The 16437-nt window shown below is 38.0% G+C and overlaps 1 protein-coding gene across 3 annotated transcripts in view; it reads right to left on the reverse strand.

Annotated features, from left to right (window-relative positions):
• LOC130682338 (metallothionein-1A-like) overlaps positions 1-16360 on the reverse strand; it is a 64946-nt gene extending 48586 nt beyond the window's left edge. For all 3 annotated transcript variants that reach the window (XM_057496720.1, XM_057496722.1, XM_057496721.1), the window contains exon 1: positions 16188-16360. The gene's annotated coding sequence lies outside the window, so the exon portion shown is untranslated. The remainder of the gene's footprint in view (positions 1-16187) is intronic.
• Positions 16361-16437: the final 77 nt, after the last annotated feature.

A 16437-nucleotide genomic window follows, 5' to 3' on the forward strand; every position in this document is an offset into this window, starting at 1 on the left:
AGAAAAACAAAGGGGACAAAAAAAATGTTAAAGTAAGCCTGCTTAAAAGGTTAAGCTACATGCTGTCCATCTGGCTATGTTTGCCCTGTGTTTACTGAAAATAATACCCACAGATGGTATACAATATTATGCATCAGAAAAAAAAATTGAACACAGAAAGTAGAGATTATTCAAAGTCCTATGACACAGAAGCAGGAATTGTGAAAGCTTTTGTAGTCAAGCCAGACCAAGATTTATGTAGATGATGTGGATGAAATCTGTCTGCTTAAAGAAAGAGGTGTTAGTGATTGAAATGGTTTTGGGAAGGTCTGAGTTAATATGATTTGTGGGGAAAATATTTTTTAAAATTTAAGGTCATCATTAAAGATGGTGGCATGAGAGGTAAGACAGAGGCTTCCTCCTAAAACCGCATATAATATGAAAATATAATTAATACAACAAACCCTGAGAGAGCAACAGGAAAGAGGACTGCGCCAGACTGCACACACCTGGAGAAAAGAGCGGACCTCACGGAACAGGGTAACTTACCAAAGCTGTGGCCTGGTGGGGTCCAAGCCATTCCGCCACCCCAGCTCACCGGTGGGAGGAAGAGAAATGGAGTGGGGGAGGGACTGGAGGCCTGGGACTGCTGAACACCTAACTCCAGAGATCTGCTCTGGGAGCACAAACCTACATTTCATGGTGCGTTCATGATACTCTCATGATTACGGGGTTGTAAAGGTAAGACAGGCAGAATTCCTGGAGAGACTTGAGATTCCAGCTGCTTGTGGAAAGCAGGGATCCAGATCTGGCTGCTCTCGGAAAAAGCTTATACCTGTGTGCTCGGCCCACTAGTTCAGGCAGTGGAGACAGGCATAGTAGCCTGGAAGCAGGAAACAGCTCTTTCCTCCCCGCAGGCAGCAATACCACTCCCCTGCGACCCCCAACATTGCTTCAGGGGCTGAGCAGCTCCAGAGAGTAGAGCTTCTGGACACTAGAGGGCGCCATATCCAAATATGAAACACCAAAGGAACCTGGTCCAGAGTAAAATTATTAATACAACTCTCGAGAAAGATTTAAATGACATGGACCTCATGACACTTCCTGAAAGGGAGTTCAAAATAAAAATGATTAACATGCTAATGGAGGTATGGAAAAATATTCAAGAACTCAGGAATGAATTCTGGTCAGAGATCCAATCATTCAAGAGCACAATGGAGGGTATTAAAAGCAGATTGGATTTGGTGGAGGAGATAATAAATGAAATAGAAACTAGAGAACAGGAATACAAAGAAGCTGAGGCACAGAGAGAGAAAAGGATCTCTAAGAATGAAAGAATATCGAGAGATCTGTGTGACCAATCCAAATGGAACAATATTCGCATTACAGGGATACCAGAAGAAGAAGAGAGACAGATATGGATAGAAAGCGTCTTTGAGGAGGTAATTGCTGAAAACTTCCCCAATCTGGGGAAGGACATAGTCTGTCAGGCCATGGAGGTGCACAGATCTCCCAACACAAGAAACCCAAGGAAGACAACACCAAGACATATAGTAATTAACATGGTGAAGGTCAAGGATAAGGACAGACTATTAAAAGCAGCCAGAGGGAGAAATAAGATCACATAGAAAGGAAAGCCCATCAGGCTAACATCAGATTTCTCAACAGAATCATTACAGGCCAGAAGGGAGTGACATGATGTATTTAATGTAATGAAGCAGAAGGACCTGGAACCAAGATTACTTTATCTGGCAAGATTATCATTTAAATTTGAAGAAGGGATTAAACAATTTCCAGATAAGCAAAAGCTGAGAGAACTTACCTCCCACAAACCAACTCTACAGTCTTATTTTGGAGGGAATGCTGCAGATGGAAGTGCTCCTATGGTTTAATAGCTGTCACCAGAGGTAATAAAAACACAGTAAAGAAAGTAGAACAGCTAAATACTAAGCAAATGGAAAATTAAATTAACTATACACAAAATCAAACAAGGGACAGACAAACAGCACAGAATAAGATACTTAATATATTAAGAATGGAGGAGGAAAAAAAAGGAGGAGAAAAAGAAAAGAAGCTTTAGATTGTGTTTGTAATAGCATACTAAGTGAGTTAAGTTAGATTCTTAGATAGTAAGGAAGTTAACCTTGAACCTTTGGTAACCACGAATCTGAAGTCTGCAATGGCAATAAGTACATATCTATCAATAATTACTCTAAATGTAAATGGACTGAATGCACCAATCAAAAGACATAGAGTCACTGAATGGATTAAAAAACAAGACCTATCTATATGCTGCCTACGAGAGACTCACTTTAAACCCAAAGACATATACAGATTAAAAGTGAAGGGATGGAAAAAGATATTTCATGCAACTAATAGAGAGAAAAAAGAAGGACTTGCAGTTCTTGTATCAGACAAAATAGACTTCAAAACAAAGAAAGTCACAAGAGACAAAGGACATTACATAATGATAAAGGGGTCAGTCCAACAAGAAGATATAACCATTGTAAATGTCTATGCTCCCAACACAGGAGCACCTACATATGTGAAACAAATACTAAAAGAATTAAAAGGGCAAATAGAATGCAATGCATTCATTCTAGAGACTTCAACACTCACTAACTCTGAAGGACAGATCAACCAGACAGAAAATAAGTAAGGACACAGAGGCACTGAACAACACATTAGAACAGATGGACCTAACAGACATCTACAGAACTCTACATCCAAAAGTAGCAGAATACACATTCTTCTCAAGTGCACATGGAACATTTTCAAGAATAGATCATATACTAGGACACAAAAAGATCCTCAGTGAATTCAAAAACATTGAAATTGTACCAACCAGTTTCTCAAATCACAAAGGTATGAAACTAGAAAAAAATTACACAAAGAAAATGAAAAATCACACAAACACATGGAGGCTTCACAACATGCTCCTAAAAAAACCAATGGATCACTGACCAAATAAAAACAGAGATCAAGCAACATATGGAGACAAATGACAACAATAATTCAACACCACAAAATCTGTGGGACGCAGCGAAGGACGTGCTAATAGGAAAGTATATTGCAATATAGGCCTACCTCAGGAAAGAAGGACAATACCATACATTTAAGCAATCTAAACTCACAATTAATGAAACTAAAAAAAGAAGAACAAATGAGCCCCAAAGTCAGTAGAAGGAGGGACATAATAAAGATTAGAGTATAAATAAATAAAATCAAGGAGAATAAAACAATAGAAAGAATTAATGAAAGTAAGAGCTGGTTCTTCAAGAAAATAAACAAAATAGATGAGCCCCTAGCCAGACTTATCAAGAAAAAAGAGTCTACATGCATAAACAGAAACAGAAATGAGAAAGGAGAAAAACGGGCATTATGATTAGCACACATGATATAGTGGGGGAGGACATGGGAAAAGGCAGTATATACAGAGAAGACAAGTAGTGATTCCATAGCATCTTACTATGCTGATGGACAATAACTGTAATGGGGTATGTGAGGGGGAGTTGATAATAGGGGGAGTCTAGTAAACTAATGTTCAAGTAATTGTACATTAATGATACCAAAATTAAAAATTAAAAAAAGTAGTAGGATAACAGCCAACATACAAAAATCAGTTGTATGTCTATACATTACCAATGAAAAACCTAAAAAGGAAATTACAAAAGCAGTTCATTACAGCAGCAGCAAAGAGACTAAAATAACCAAAGAAGTGAAAGACTTCTACAATGAAAAGTACAAAACACTGCTGAAAGAAATTGAAGACATAAAGACATGAAGACACATCTCACATTCATGGATTGGAAGATGTGATATTGCTAAGATGTCAGTACTACCCAAAGCAATCTAACAGTCAACCCACTCTCAAAATCCCAATGACTTTTTTTCTGTCATTAGGATTTTGAGAGAGTGTAATTCATATGGAATACAAGGGACCATTGAAGAGCCAAGACAATCTTGAGAGACAAAACTGAAGGACTCACACTAACTGAAATCAGAATAGTGTGGTATTGGCATAATGACAAGCAGATAGGCCAGTGGAATGGAACAGAGACCCCAAAAGTAAGCCCTTGCATATGTGGTCAGATGATTTTTGGGTGCCAAGATCACTCGATGGGGAATGACAGTTTTTCCAACAAGTGGTGCCAGGAAAACTGGATATCCACATGCAAAAGAAGGGATCTTTTCCTAACACAATGTACAAAATTAATTCAAATTTGATCAAAGACCTAAATGTAAGACCTCAAATAATATAACCCATAGAAGGAAAAATCGGAGAAAAGCTTCATGACATTGGATTTGGCAATGATTTCTCGGACATGGCACCAGAGGCACAGGCAACAAAAGAAAAAACAGATAAATTTGACTTCATGAAAATGAAAATTTTGTGCATCAAAAGGCACTATGCACAGTGTAAAAAAGAAACCCAACAGAATGAGAGAAAATATTTGAAGATCATATGTCTGATAAGGAATTAATATCAAGATTATATGGAGGACTTCTAAAACAGCCCAATTCAAAGTAAAGGACTTGAGTAGTCATTTCTCCAAGGAAGATACACAAATGGAAATAAGCACATGAGAAGATACTCAACATGACCAATCATTAGGGAAATGAAAATCAAAACTACAATAAGATACCACTGCATACCCATTAGAATGGCTACTAAAAAAAAAAAAAACCCAAACCCCAGCAAGTGTTTATAGGATGTGGAGAAATTGGAGCCCTTGTGTACTCTTAGTGGAAATGTAAAATGCTACAGCTGCTATGGAAAACTGTATGGTGGTTTCTCAAAAAATTAGAAGTGGAATTTATGTATGGAAAATGGAATCCTATATGTTCAGCAATTTCACTTCTGGGTATATACCCAAAAGAATTGAAAACAGGATCTCCAAGAAACAGTTGTACACCCATGTTCATAGCATGTTTAACAGTAGCTAAAATATGATAGCAAAATATAAATTTTTATACAATAGTGTCCCTGGAATAATACAGATTGATGAATGGATGATCAAAATGTGGTCTGTAGATATAATGGAATGTTATTCAGCTTTAGAAAGGAAGAAAACTCTGCGGTATACTACAAAATGGATAAACCTTGAGGACATTATGCTAAATGAAATGAGTCAGTCACGAAAAGACAAATACTGTATGATTCCACTTACGAGGTCCCTAGAGAAGTTAAAATTATAGACAGAAAGTAGAATAGCTGTTAACAGGGGTTGGAGGAAGTGGAGAATGAGAAGTTATTATTTAATGGGTGTGGCGTTTTAATTTTTCAAGATTAAAGTGTTATGGAGTGCTGGATGCACAGCAATATGAATGTATTTAATCCAACTGAACTGTACATTTAAAAATGCTTAAGATGGGAAACTATGTTATGTGTAATTTACTAAAAAAGAAAAAAAACCCCAAAAAACCGTGCAGGAAACATTTTTCTTAATGGGACACTAAATGCATTCTCTGCAGGGTTAGGAACAGATGACAGTAGTACTGTCAGCATCACTACGCAAAATATATTGGAATCCTGGACTGCATGGGAAGAAACAGAAATAAGAATACCTTAAGAAAATGAACATGGGAAGAAATAGAAAAAAGAATGTCTTGAGAAGAAAAACACCTAGCCAGACTTATCAAGAAAAATAGAGGGTCTACACACATAAACAGAATCAGAAATGACAAAGGAGAAATCACTCTGGACACCATAGAAATACAAAGAATTATTAGAGAATACTATTAAAAATTATATGCTAACAAACTGGATAACCTAGAAGAAATGGACAACTTTCTAGAAAAACACAACCTTCCAAGGCTGACCAGGGAAGAAACAGAAAATCTGAACAGACCAATTACCAGTAACAAAATTGAACTGGTTATCAAAAAACTACCTAAGAACAAAATCCCTGGTCCAGATGGCTTCACTGCTGAATTTTATGAAACATTCACTGAAGACCTAATACCCATTCTCCTTAAAGTTTTCCAAAAAATAGAAGAGGAGGGAATACTTCCAAACTTATTCTATGAGGCCAGCATCACTCTAATACCAAAACCAGGCAAAGACACCACAAAAAAAGAAAATTACAGACCAATATCCCTGATGAACATAGATGCAAAAACACTCAACAAATTATTAGAAAACCAAATTCAAAAATACATCAAAAAGAACATCCATCATGATCAAGTAGGATTTATTCCAGGGATGCAAGGATGGAACAACATTCGAAAATCCATCAACATCATCTACCATATCAACAAAAAGAAGGACAAAAACTACATGATCATCTCCATACATGCGGAAAAGGCATTTGACATAATTCAACATCCATTCATGATAAAAACTCTCAACAAAATGGGTATAGAGGGCAAGTACCTCAACATTATAATAAAGGCCATATATGACAGACCCACAGCCAACATCATACTGAACAGCGAGAGGCTGAAAGCTTTTCCTTTAAGATCAGGAACAAGACAAGGATGCCCACTCTCCCCACTTCTATTCAACATAGTACTGGAGGTCCTAGCCATGGCAATCTGACAACACAAAGAAATAAAAGGCATCCAGATTGGCAAGGAAGAAGTTAAACTGTCACTATTTGCAGATAATATGGTATTGTACATGAAAAACCCTAAATAATCCACTCCAAAACTGCTAGATCTAATATCTGAATTCAGCAAAGTTGCAGGATACAAAATTAACACACAGAAATCTGTGGCTTTCCTATACGCTAACAATGAACTAATAGAAAGAGAAATCAGGAAAATAATTCCATTCACAACTGCATCAAAAAGAATAAAATACTTAGGAATAAACCTAACCAATGAAGTGAAAGACCTTATATAGCCTGAAAACTGTAAGACACTCTTAAGAGAAATTAAAGAGGACACTAACAAATGGAAACTCATCCCATCATCTTGGCTAGGAAGAATTAATATAGTCAAAATGGCCATTGTGCCCAAAGCAATATACAGATTCGATGCAATCTCTATCAAATTACCAACAGCATTCTTCAATGAACTGGAACAAATAGTTCAAAAATTCATATGGGAACACCAAAGACCCCAAATAGCCAAAGCAATCCTGAGAAGGAAGAATAAAGTGGGGGGAACTCGCTCCCCAACTTCAAGCTCTACTATAAAGCCACAGTAATCAAGGCAGTTTGGTACTGGCACAAGAACAGACCCACAGACCAGTGGAACAGAATAGAGACTCCAGACATTAACCCAAACATATATGGCCAATTAATACATGGTAAAGAAGCCATGGATATACAATGGGGAAATGACAGTCTCTTCAACAGATGGTGTGGGCAAAACTGGACAGCTACATGTAAGAGAATGAAACTGGATCACTGTCTAACCCCTTACACAAAAGTAAATTCGAAATGGATCAAAGACCTGAATGTAAGTCATAAAACCTAAAACTCTTAGAAAAAAACATAGGCAAAAATCTCTCGGACATAAACATGAGCGACTTCTTCATGAACATATCTCTCCAGGCAAGGGAAAAAAAAGCAAAAATGAACAAGTGGGAGTATATCAAGCTGAAAAGCTTCTGTACAGCAAAGGACACCATCAATAGAACAAAAAGGTACCCTACGGTATGGGAGAATATATTCATAAATGACAGATCCGATAAAGGGTTGACATCCAAAATATATAAAGACCCCATGCACCTTAACAAAAAGCAAATAAGCCAATTAAAAAATGGTCAGAGGAGCTGAACAGACACTTCTCCAAAGAAGAAATTCAGATGGCCAAAAGACACATGAAAAGATGCTCCACATTGCTTGTCATCAGAGAAATGCAAATTAAAACCACAATGAGATATCACCTCACACCAATAAGGATGGCTACCATCGAAAAGACAGACAATTGTTGTAGAGAAAGGGGAACCCTCCTACACTGCTGGTGGGAATGTAAATTAGTTCAACCATTGTGGAATTCAGTATGGAGGTTCCTCAAAATGCTCAAAATAGACATACCATTTGACCCAGGAATTCCACTTCTAGAAATTTACCCTAAGAGTGCAGCAGCCCAGTTTGAAAGACAGATGCACCCCTATGTTTATCGCAACACTATTTACAATAGCCAAGAAATGGAAGCAACCTAAGTGTCCATCAGTAGATGAATGGATAAAGAAGATGTGGTACATATACAGAATGGAATAGTATTCAGCCATAAGAAGAAAATAAATCCTACCATTTGCAACAACATGGATGGAGCTAGAGGATATTATGCTCAGCGAAATAAGCCAGGTGGAGAAAGACAAGTACCAAATGATTGCACTCATATGTGGAGTATAAAAACAAAGAAAAACTGAAGGAACAAAACAGCAGAAGAATCACAGAACCCAAGAATGGACTAACAGTTACCAAAGGGAAAGGGACTGGGGAGGATGGGTGGGAAGGGAGGGATAAGGGTGGAAAAAGATAGGGGGCCTTACGATTAGCATGTGTAATGTGGGGGGGGGCATAGGAAGGGATGTGCAACACAGAGAAGACATAGTAATTCTATAGCATCTTACTATGCTGATGGACAGTGACTGTAATGGGGCTTCTGGGGGGGACGTGGTGAAGGGGAGAGTCTAGTAAACATAATATTCTTCATGTAATTATAGATTAATGATAACAAAATAAATAAATAAATAAGGTCATTCATCATGACCAAGTGGGATTTATTCCAGGGATGATAGGATGATATAATATTCAAAAATCAATCAACATTATACACCACATCAACAAAAAGGACAAAAATCACACAATCATCTCAACAGATGCTGAAAAAGCATTTGACAAAATTCAACATCAATTCATGATAAAAATTCTTAACAAAATGGGTATAGAGGGCAAGTATGCCAACATAATAAAGGCCATATATGACAAACCACAGCTAATATCATCCTTAACAGTGAAAAGCTGAAAGCTTTTCCTCTAAGATGGGGAAAAAGAGAAGGATGCCCACTCTCGCCACTCTTATTCAACATAGTACTGGAGGTCCTAGCCATTGCAATCAGACAACACAAAGAAATAAAAGGCATCCAAACTGGTAAGGAATAAGTAAAACTGTTACCGTTTGCAGATGGCATGATATTGTACATAGAAAAACCTAAAGAACCCACTGAAAAACTACAAGAAAAACTGAATTTACCAAAGCTTCAGGATGCAAAATTAATACACAGAAATCATTTGTATTCCTATATACTAACAATGTATGAGCAGAAAGAGAAATCAGGAAAACAACTCCATTTACAATTATATCCAAAAGAATAAAATAATGGGAAGAAACCTAACCAAGGAGGTGAAAGACATATACCCTGAAAACTATAAGACATTCTCGAGAAAAATTAAAGAAGACACCAACGAATGGAAATACATCCTGGGCTCAGGGATAGAAGAATTAATCTTGTCAAAATAGCTATCATGCCTAAAGCAATCTGCAGATTCAATGCAATCCCTATCAAAATACCAACAGCATTCTTCAATGAACTAGAACAAATAGTTCTAAAATTCATACGGAACCACAAAAGACCCCGAATAGCCAAAGCAATCCTGAGAAGGAAGAATAAAGCAAGGGGTTATGATCCCTGACTGCAAGGTCTACTACAAAGCCACAACAATCCAAACAATTTGGTACTGGCACAAACAGACCCATAGATCAGTGGAATACAATAGAGAGCCCAGATATAAATCTACACATATATGGTCAATTAATATCCAATAAAGGAGCCATGAATATACAATGGAGAAAAGACAGCCTCTTTAGCAAAGTTAGACAGCAGTATGTAAGAGAATGAAACTGGACAAAATGTTGCTCAAGTAATTGTATATTAATGATACCAAAATAAAAACAACAAAAAAAGAGAATGTCATTGGATTACTGTCTAACTCCATACACAAAGTAAACTTGAAATGGATCAAAGACCTGAATGTAAGTCATGAAACCATAAAACTCTTAGAAGAAAGCATAGGCAAAAATCTCTTGAATATTAACATGGACAACTTTTTTCTGAATACATCTCCTCCAGCAAGGGAAACAAAATAAAAAAATGAACAAATGGGACTACATCATACTAAAAAGCTTCTGTACAGCAAAGGTCACCATCAGCAGAAAAAAAAGGCATCCTACAATATGTGAGACTCTATTCGTAAACTACTTATCTGATAAGGGGTTAACATCCAAAATATATAAAGAACTCAGACGCCTCAACACCTAAAAAAAAAAAAATAACCCTATTAAAAAATGGGCACAGGATCTGAACAGACCCTTCTCCAAGGAATAAATTCTGATGGCCAACAGGCACATGAAAAGAAAAGATGCTCTACACCGCTAATCACCAGGGAAATGCAAATTAAAACCTTAATGAGATATCACCTCATACGAGTTAGGATGGCCAACACCCAACAGACAAGAAACAACAAATGTTGGCGAGGATGCACAGAAAGGGGAACCCTCCTACACTGCTGATGTGAACGTAAATTAGTTCAATTATTGTGGAAAGCAGTATGGGGGTTCCTCAAAAAAATAAAAATAGGAATACCATTTGATCCAGTCATTCCACTCCTAGGAATATACCTGAAGAAAACAAAATCCCTGATTCAAGAAGACATATGCACCTCTATGTTTATTGCTGTATTATTTACAATAGCCAAGGTATGGAAGCAACCTAAGTGTCCATCAGTTGATGAATGGATAAGGAAGAGGTGGTACATATACACAATGGAATATTATTCAGCCATAAAAAGAAAATAATCCTACCATTTGCAACAACATGGATGGAGCTAGAGGGTATTATGCTCAATGAAATAAGCCAGGCAGAGAAAGACAAGTACAAAATGATTTCATTCATTTGTGGCATATAATAACAAAGCAAAACTGAAGGAACAAAATGGCAGCTGACTCACAAACTGCAAGAAGGGACTAGCGGTTACCAAAGGGAAGGGGTTGGGAAGGTTGGGTGAGAAGGGAGGAAGAAAAGGATTAAGGGGCACTATAATTAACACTTACAATATAGGTAGATCACAGGGAAAGCAGTACAGCAGGGAGAATCAATTAGTGACTCTATATCATCTCACTACACTGACAGACAGTGACTGCAATCGGTTGGGGGGCCGGTGAGGACTTGATAATATGGGTCAATGCTGAAACCACAATCTTGTTTATGTGAAACCTTTATAAAATTGTATACAATGATACTTTATAAATGATATATATATATATATATATAGTTCTGCTCAGCTTGGAAAGCTAGTCTCTGCTACTTAAGGTCATACTCTGTAGATTAACCTGAACTTCTTAAATGATGATCTCAGGAGGGCAAGTCTTAATGCACAAACCCCTTTCAAGTCTCTGCTTAATGCGTATTTTTTACTATCCATCAAGCAAGGCAAACCTAGAATCAATGTGTAAGAGGTCTCAAGAGTCAAGGTAACAAATTTTTCAAGAGTTTCCAAGTATTTTATGAGAGAAAGGGAGAGGGAGCTAGTTCTTATGCATGTCAAGAGCTCAGTTTTGGAGTCATCCTAAGTTATGTCCAAAAGAGCCACTTGTAAGGGCAGAGGCCAGCAAAGGGGAGAGGGTTACATAAAGGCATAGAGAGAGGGAAGCACATTCACAGGGGCTATTACTGTACAATGTAGCACATCATTGTTAAATGTTAGTTGCAGGAATGATAGACTGGATGTTTGTATCCTCCCAAAATTCACGTTAAATTCTAATATGCAATGTGATAGTATTTGGAGGTGGTGCCTTTGGTAGATGATTACGTCATGAGAGCACCACCCTCACCAATGGGATGAGTGTCCTTATAAAAGAGGCATGAGAGAGATCCCTTGCTCCTGCCTTGTGAAGATACAACAAAAAGATACCTTTTGTGAACCTGGAACGGGGCTGTCACCAGACACAGATACTATGGATGCTTTCCTTGATCTTGAACTTCCTAGCCTCCAGAACTGTGAGAAATAGATTCCCATTGTTTATAAACTACCTAATCTAGGGTACTTTATAGCCACATGAATAGACTAAAACTGGAAACTTCCAGCTCTTTTTCTAGGCATACAAGCATATTCACAACTATTGTGCCAGACGGGGATTTCAACTCTGGGCAAGTTCACTCTGGATTCACTGAGACAGAGCGACGACAACAGAATGTTGGATGTAAAAGGGTTAATACCAAGCTTTATTCTCACAGTGCCAGGTCGAGTGCTAGAATCACATTTGCAAGTGGCAAGTTTGCAATTCCCCTGAGCTTCTGTCTCTGCCAGCCCAACACAGCACTGGGTGGAGCTCTTATAAAGGCTCATTGCCAACACATGTGCAAGCACATGCCTGTGGGCATTGTATGTGTGCAGTGGGCAAGTAGATTAGGGTCCAGTGAGGATCCTGCCCACAGGAACTTGCATTTTCCCTATAGGAAACACATATTCTGAATAGATGGGATGACTGATTATGTTTGCTTAAAAAAGTGAAACGTCACTAAATATGTGCAAAAAATCCAACTGCAATTGAAAATCACTCATGAGCTATATTACAGAGATCCAGAACTTAATATAATTCCTCAACAGAATTGTACTGAGTGCCCACTTTTTCTAATAATCCAACAGTACAATTGTGGAAAAATTAACCTGTAGAAAAACTACATGGATCTGGGATATTTAGCTTGGAAAGTTAAGTCCTCTCAGTTCAATAATTTCATGATTTTAACTATTTTAATAAAAACCTAATATACTTTATTAAAGTTTGTAAAACTTTGGCCTGCAGCATCTGCAAAGTCTGCATTCACAAGGACAACTCATCTTTCAAGTCTTTCAATGTCCACAGCTTGCTGCACACTGATTTCTCTCCCTGAGAACACAGCAAAATGAAACATTTACTACAAATAGTGGATTTTAAATTTCTCATGGCCATGTTTTGTATTAGATGCTGAAGAAGTAGGTTATCATTCACTTTCTTGATAAGGCAGCAAAAAAGTGAATGGAATATAGGTTGACTGGTACAGAAAACAGATGAAGCAATTATAAAAGTCAAGACTTTCCTGTGAAGTAATTTTAGTCAGATAAAACTGCTCATAAAACCGCAGAGAAGAATGCAAGTTCAGACAAGTGTTCCAGTAGTGAGGCCATTTATAAAATTGTCACATAAATCCTTTCTCTTGGTAAAAACTGACTCATGCAGAAAATTTGATGAAAAAATAATGGCAAGTTTAAGCAATTTTCTGCAAAATTATATAGTGAGTGACTGAACTTGAGGTAAATTTTATTCAGTTAGCTACAAATATACTACAGTGCATTAGGACTTGTACCATAGATAACTTGTATCCTGCTTATCTCCAGTGTGTAGTGTGATATACAAGCTTAAAAATATTAGAATGAGCAAAAGAAGTAAATTTAAGCAAGATTTTGCATTTAGTCATGACTGTAATGACATATGGGTTACAATCTTACCTTCATTAACTATTAGGAAATTACTTGGTTTCTCTGAACCTGTTTTCACTTCAGAAATGAGAATAAAATTTACCATTTGACCAGGTAACCTGAGTTGCTGGGAATATAAGTGTGAGGGGAGCAAGTGTAGAAAAGACCAATAGTGACAAAACAAAACTAGTAAATGAATAAATGGAAAATAATAGCTATAATGAATGGAAAAACAAGGTGCTGCAACAGATTCCAAAACAGTATGGTTTCAAGTTTTATGTTCAGGTCTTTAATCCATTTTGAGTAGATTTTTATGAGTACTGTAAGATAAAGTCCCAGTTTCATTCCTTTGCGTGTGGCCCTCCAACTATGAAAATAAATAAGCAGTTTTAAACATAGTACATGACATTTTATCCCTACCTTCCCCTGCTAAATAAGGAATATGTAATTCAAATTATTGAGTAAACAAAGTTATATAATAAGAATATATTTACTATAGATAGCAAGACTGAAGAAGCACTTTACAAATAGGGTTCCCAGCATGCCTAGGAGACAGCATAACTGTTAAGAACATGTCTTCCAGCCAGAAAGATCTCTGTTCAATTACACCATTTAAGTTTGAGCACAGCATAAACCCACTCCAATCCTCAGTTTCTTAACTTATTTGGAAAATGAGGACAATATAACCACCTTTTACAATGGATTGTTATGAAGATTTAATGGGATAATTTCAGTGTAGTAATCAAAACAGTATGGTATTGGCATAAACACACACACACACACACACACACACACACACACACACACACGGGTGGAACAGAATAGAAAGCCTGGAAATAAAAGACCAGAATATATTATGAAGAAAGGCTAGTCTTTCTGATCAATGGAAAACTGGAGGGCCACACGCAAAGGAATGAAACTGGGACTTTATCTTACAGTACTCATAAAAATCTACTCAAAATGGATTAAAGACCTGAACATAAAACTTGAAACCATAAACTCCTACAAGTAAATACAGGGGTAAGCTCCTTGACATTTGTCTTGACTATGATTTTTTGGGTTTGAAACCAAAAGCAAAGGCTACAAAAGCAAAAATAAACCAGTGGGACTATAGCAAACTGAAAAGCTTTGCACAGCAAAGAAAACCACCAAGAAAATGAAAAAGCAACCTACAGAATGGGAGAATGTATTTGCAAATCATCTTTCTGACAAGGGGTTATTACCCAAAATATATAAAGTACTCACACAACTCAGTAACAAAAAACAATCTAATTTAAAAATGAGCCAAGGATCTGAACATTTTTCAAAAGACATACAGATGGCTAACATGCACCTGAAAAGATGCTCAAAGTCACTAATCACAGGGAAATGCAAATCAAAACCATAATGACATATTTACCTCATACCTGTCAGAACGGCTATTATCAAAAAGATAAGAAATAACAAGTGTTGGTAAGGATGTGGAGAAAGGGTACCCCTCAGACACTGATGGTAGGAATGTAAACTGGTGCAGCCACTCTGGAAAACGGTATGGAGATGTCTCAAAAAATTAAAACCGTAGCTACCACATTACCCAGCAATTCCACTTCTGGTCATAATCTGAAAGAAACGAAATCACTACCTTGAGATATCTGTACCCCATATTCACTGCAGAATTATTTATAACAGACAAGAAATGGAAATAGCCTCAGTATCCGTCAACAGATGAATGTATAAAGAAAATGTGTGTATATACACAATGAAATATTATTCAACCTTAAAAAAGAATGAAATTGTGCCATTTGCAACAACATGGATGGGCCTTGAGGGGATTATGCTAAGTAAAGTAAGTCAGAGAAAGACAAGACTAGTCCTGGGGATGTAATGTACAGCACGGTAAAAAATAATAATGAACGGTACTTGGATATAATCTCTCAGTAAAGGATTAGAAAAAATCACCATAGTTTCAAATCTGATGAATGTCTTTAAAATATACCTCACAAAATCAGTACTGTTTTTATTTTCTACTGAGCTATTTCTTGTTTTACCCAAACACGTGGTCTGGAGATATCTACTATTTCTTTTTATTTTCAAAAGGAATGTCTACTGTCAATTATATTTTTAAATGCTATAAAAAAAAAAAAGGGTAAAGATGAGAGGCGCTTATCCAAACAGTGGAAAATGTTATTTAGATTTCAAATCTACAGCTTAAGGAAGTTACCTAGTGGCATATTATACTCCAGAACGGCTGAGAACAGAGGGATGAACAACACTTGCACAGGAAGAGCTGCAAACACCTGAGCAGGCACTTTCATGTAAGGACACACTTAGTAACCAAGCAAGTTACAGCACAGGACTGGTGACAATTGAGGCCCCTTCGTCTCTCTCCACTCCCAGCAGTTAGCTGGGACAAATTCTAAACTCTTCTCTCTAGAGCCTTCGCTCTATCCTAGCTCCTCAACCTTAAAGTCCTCCAGTTCACGAAGACAATGGTGCTACAAGAAAGGCAGGCGGTATCGGAGAACGAGATGCCCTCTACTCAATGCTTCATTTACCCCAAACCACGATCTTGGCTGCGCGGCCCCCACTCCACTTATGAAGAGGATTCTGACAGCAAAAAAAAGCTAAAACTTCCCCCGCCCCCTTACAGAGGGGACCCCCTGCAGTACCACTTACAAACGTCTAAGGAGAAGACGGGCTTTTCCCACCTCTACACCGGGACCGAGTCCTTCCGCCCACACGGTCCGAGCTTCTCGAAGCCGGGACCGCTCCCCTCAACTCCACCGCCGCCGCTGACCAGCAGTCCCACCTCACCTGGGAGTTGTATCCTAGGAGACGGCTTAGGGAAACCTCAGGAAGAGCGATCCGGCGGGCGGCGCCTTGGGAGTCGCAGTCATCGTCTACCGCACTCAGGTCACCAGCGGAGACGCGCCTGAGCCCTGCGCCTCCCGCCTCCAGCTCCTTCCCCCAGCGCCCCAGTACGGGCGCAGCCCGCCGCACTGCACGCCGGGACGGCCTCCCTCTTCATTCCAGAGACTTCAGCTCCCAGCATGCACAAGCCTCC

Source organism: Manis pentadactyla, unplaced genomic scaffold (assembly GCF_030020395.1).
Source record: "Manis pentadactyla isolate mManPen7 unplaced genomic scaffold, mManPen7.hap1 scaffold_296, whole genome shotgun sequence".
NCBI lineage: Eukaryota > Metazoa > Chordata > Mammalia > Pholidota > Manidae > Manis > Manis pentadactyla.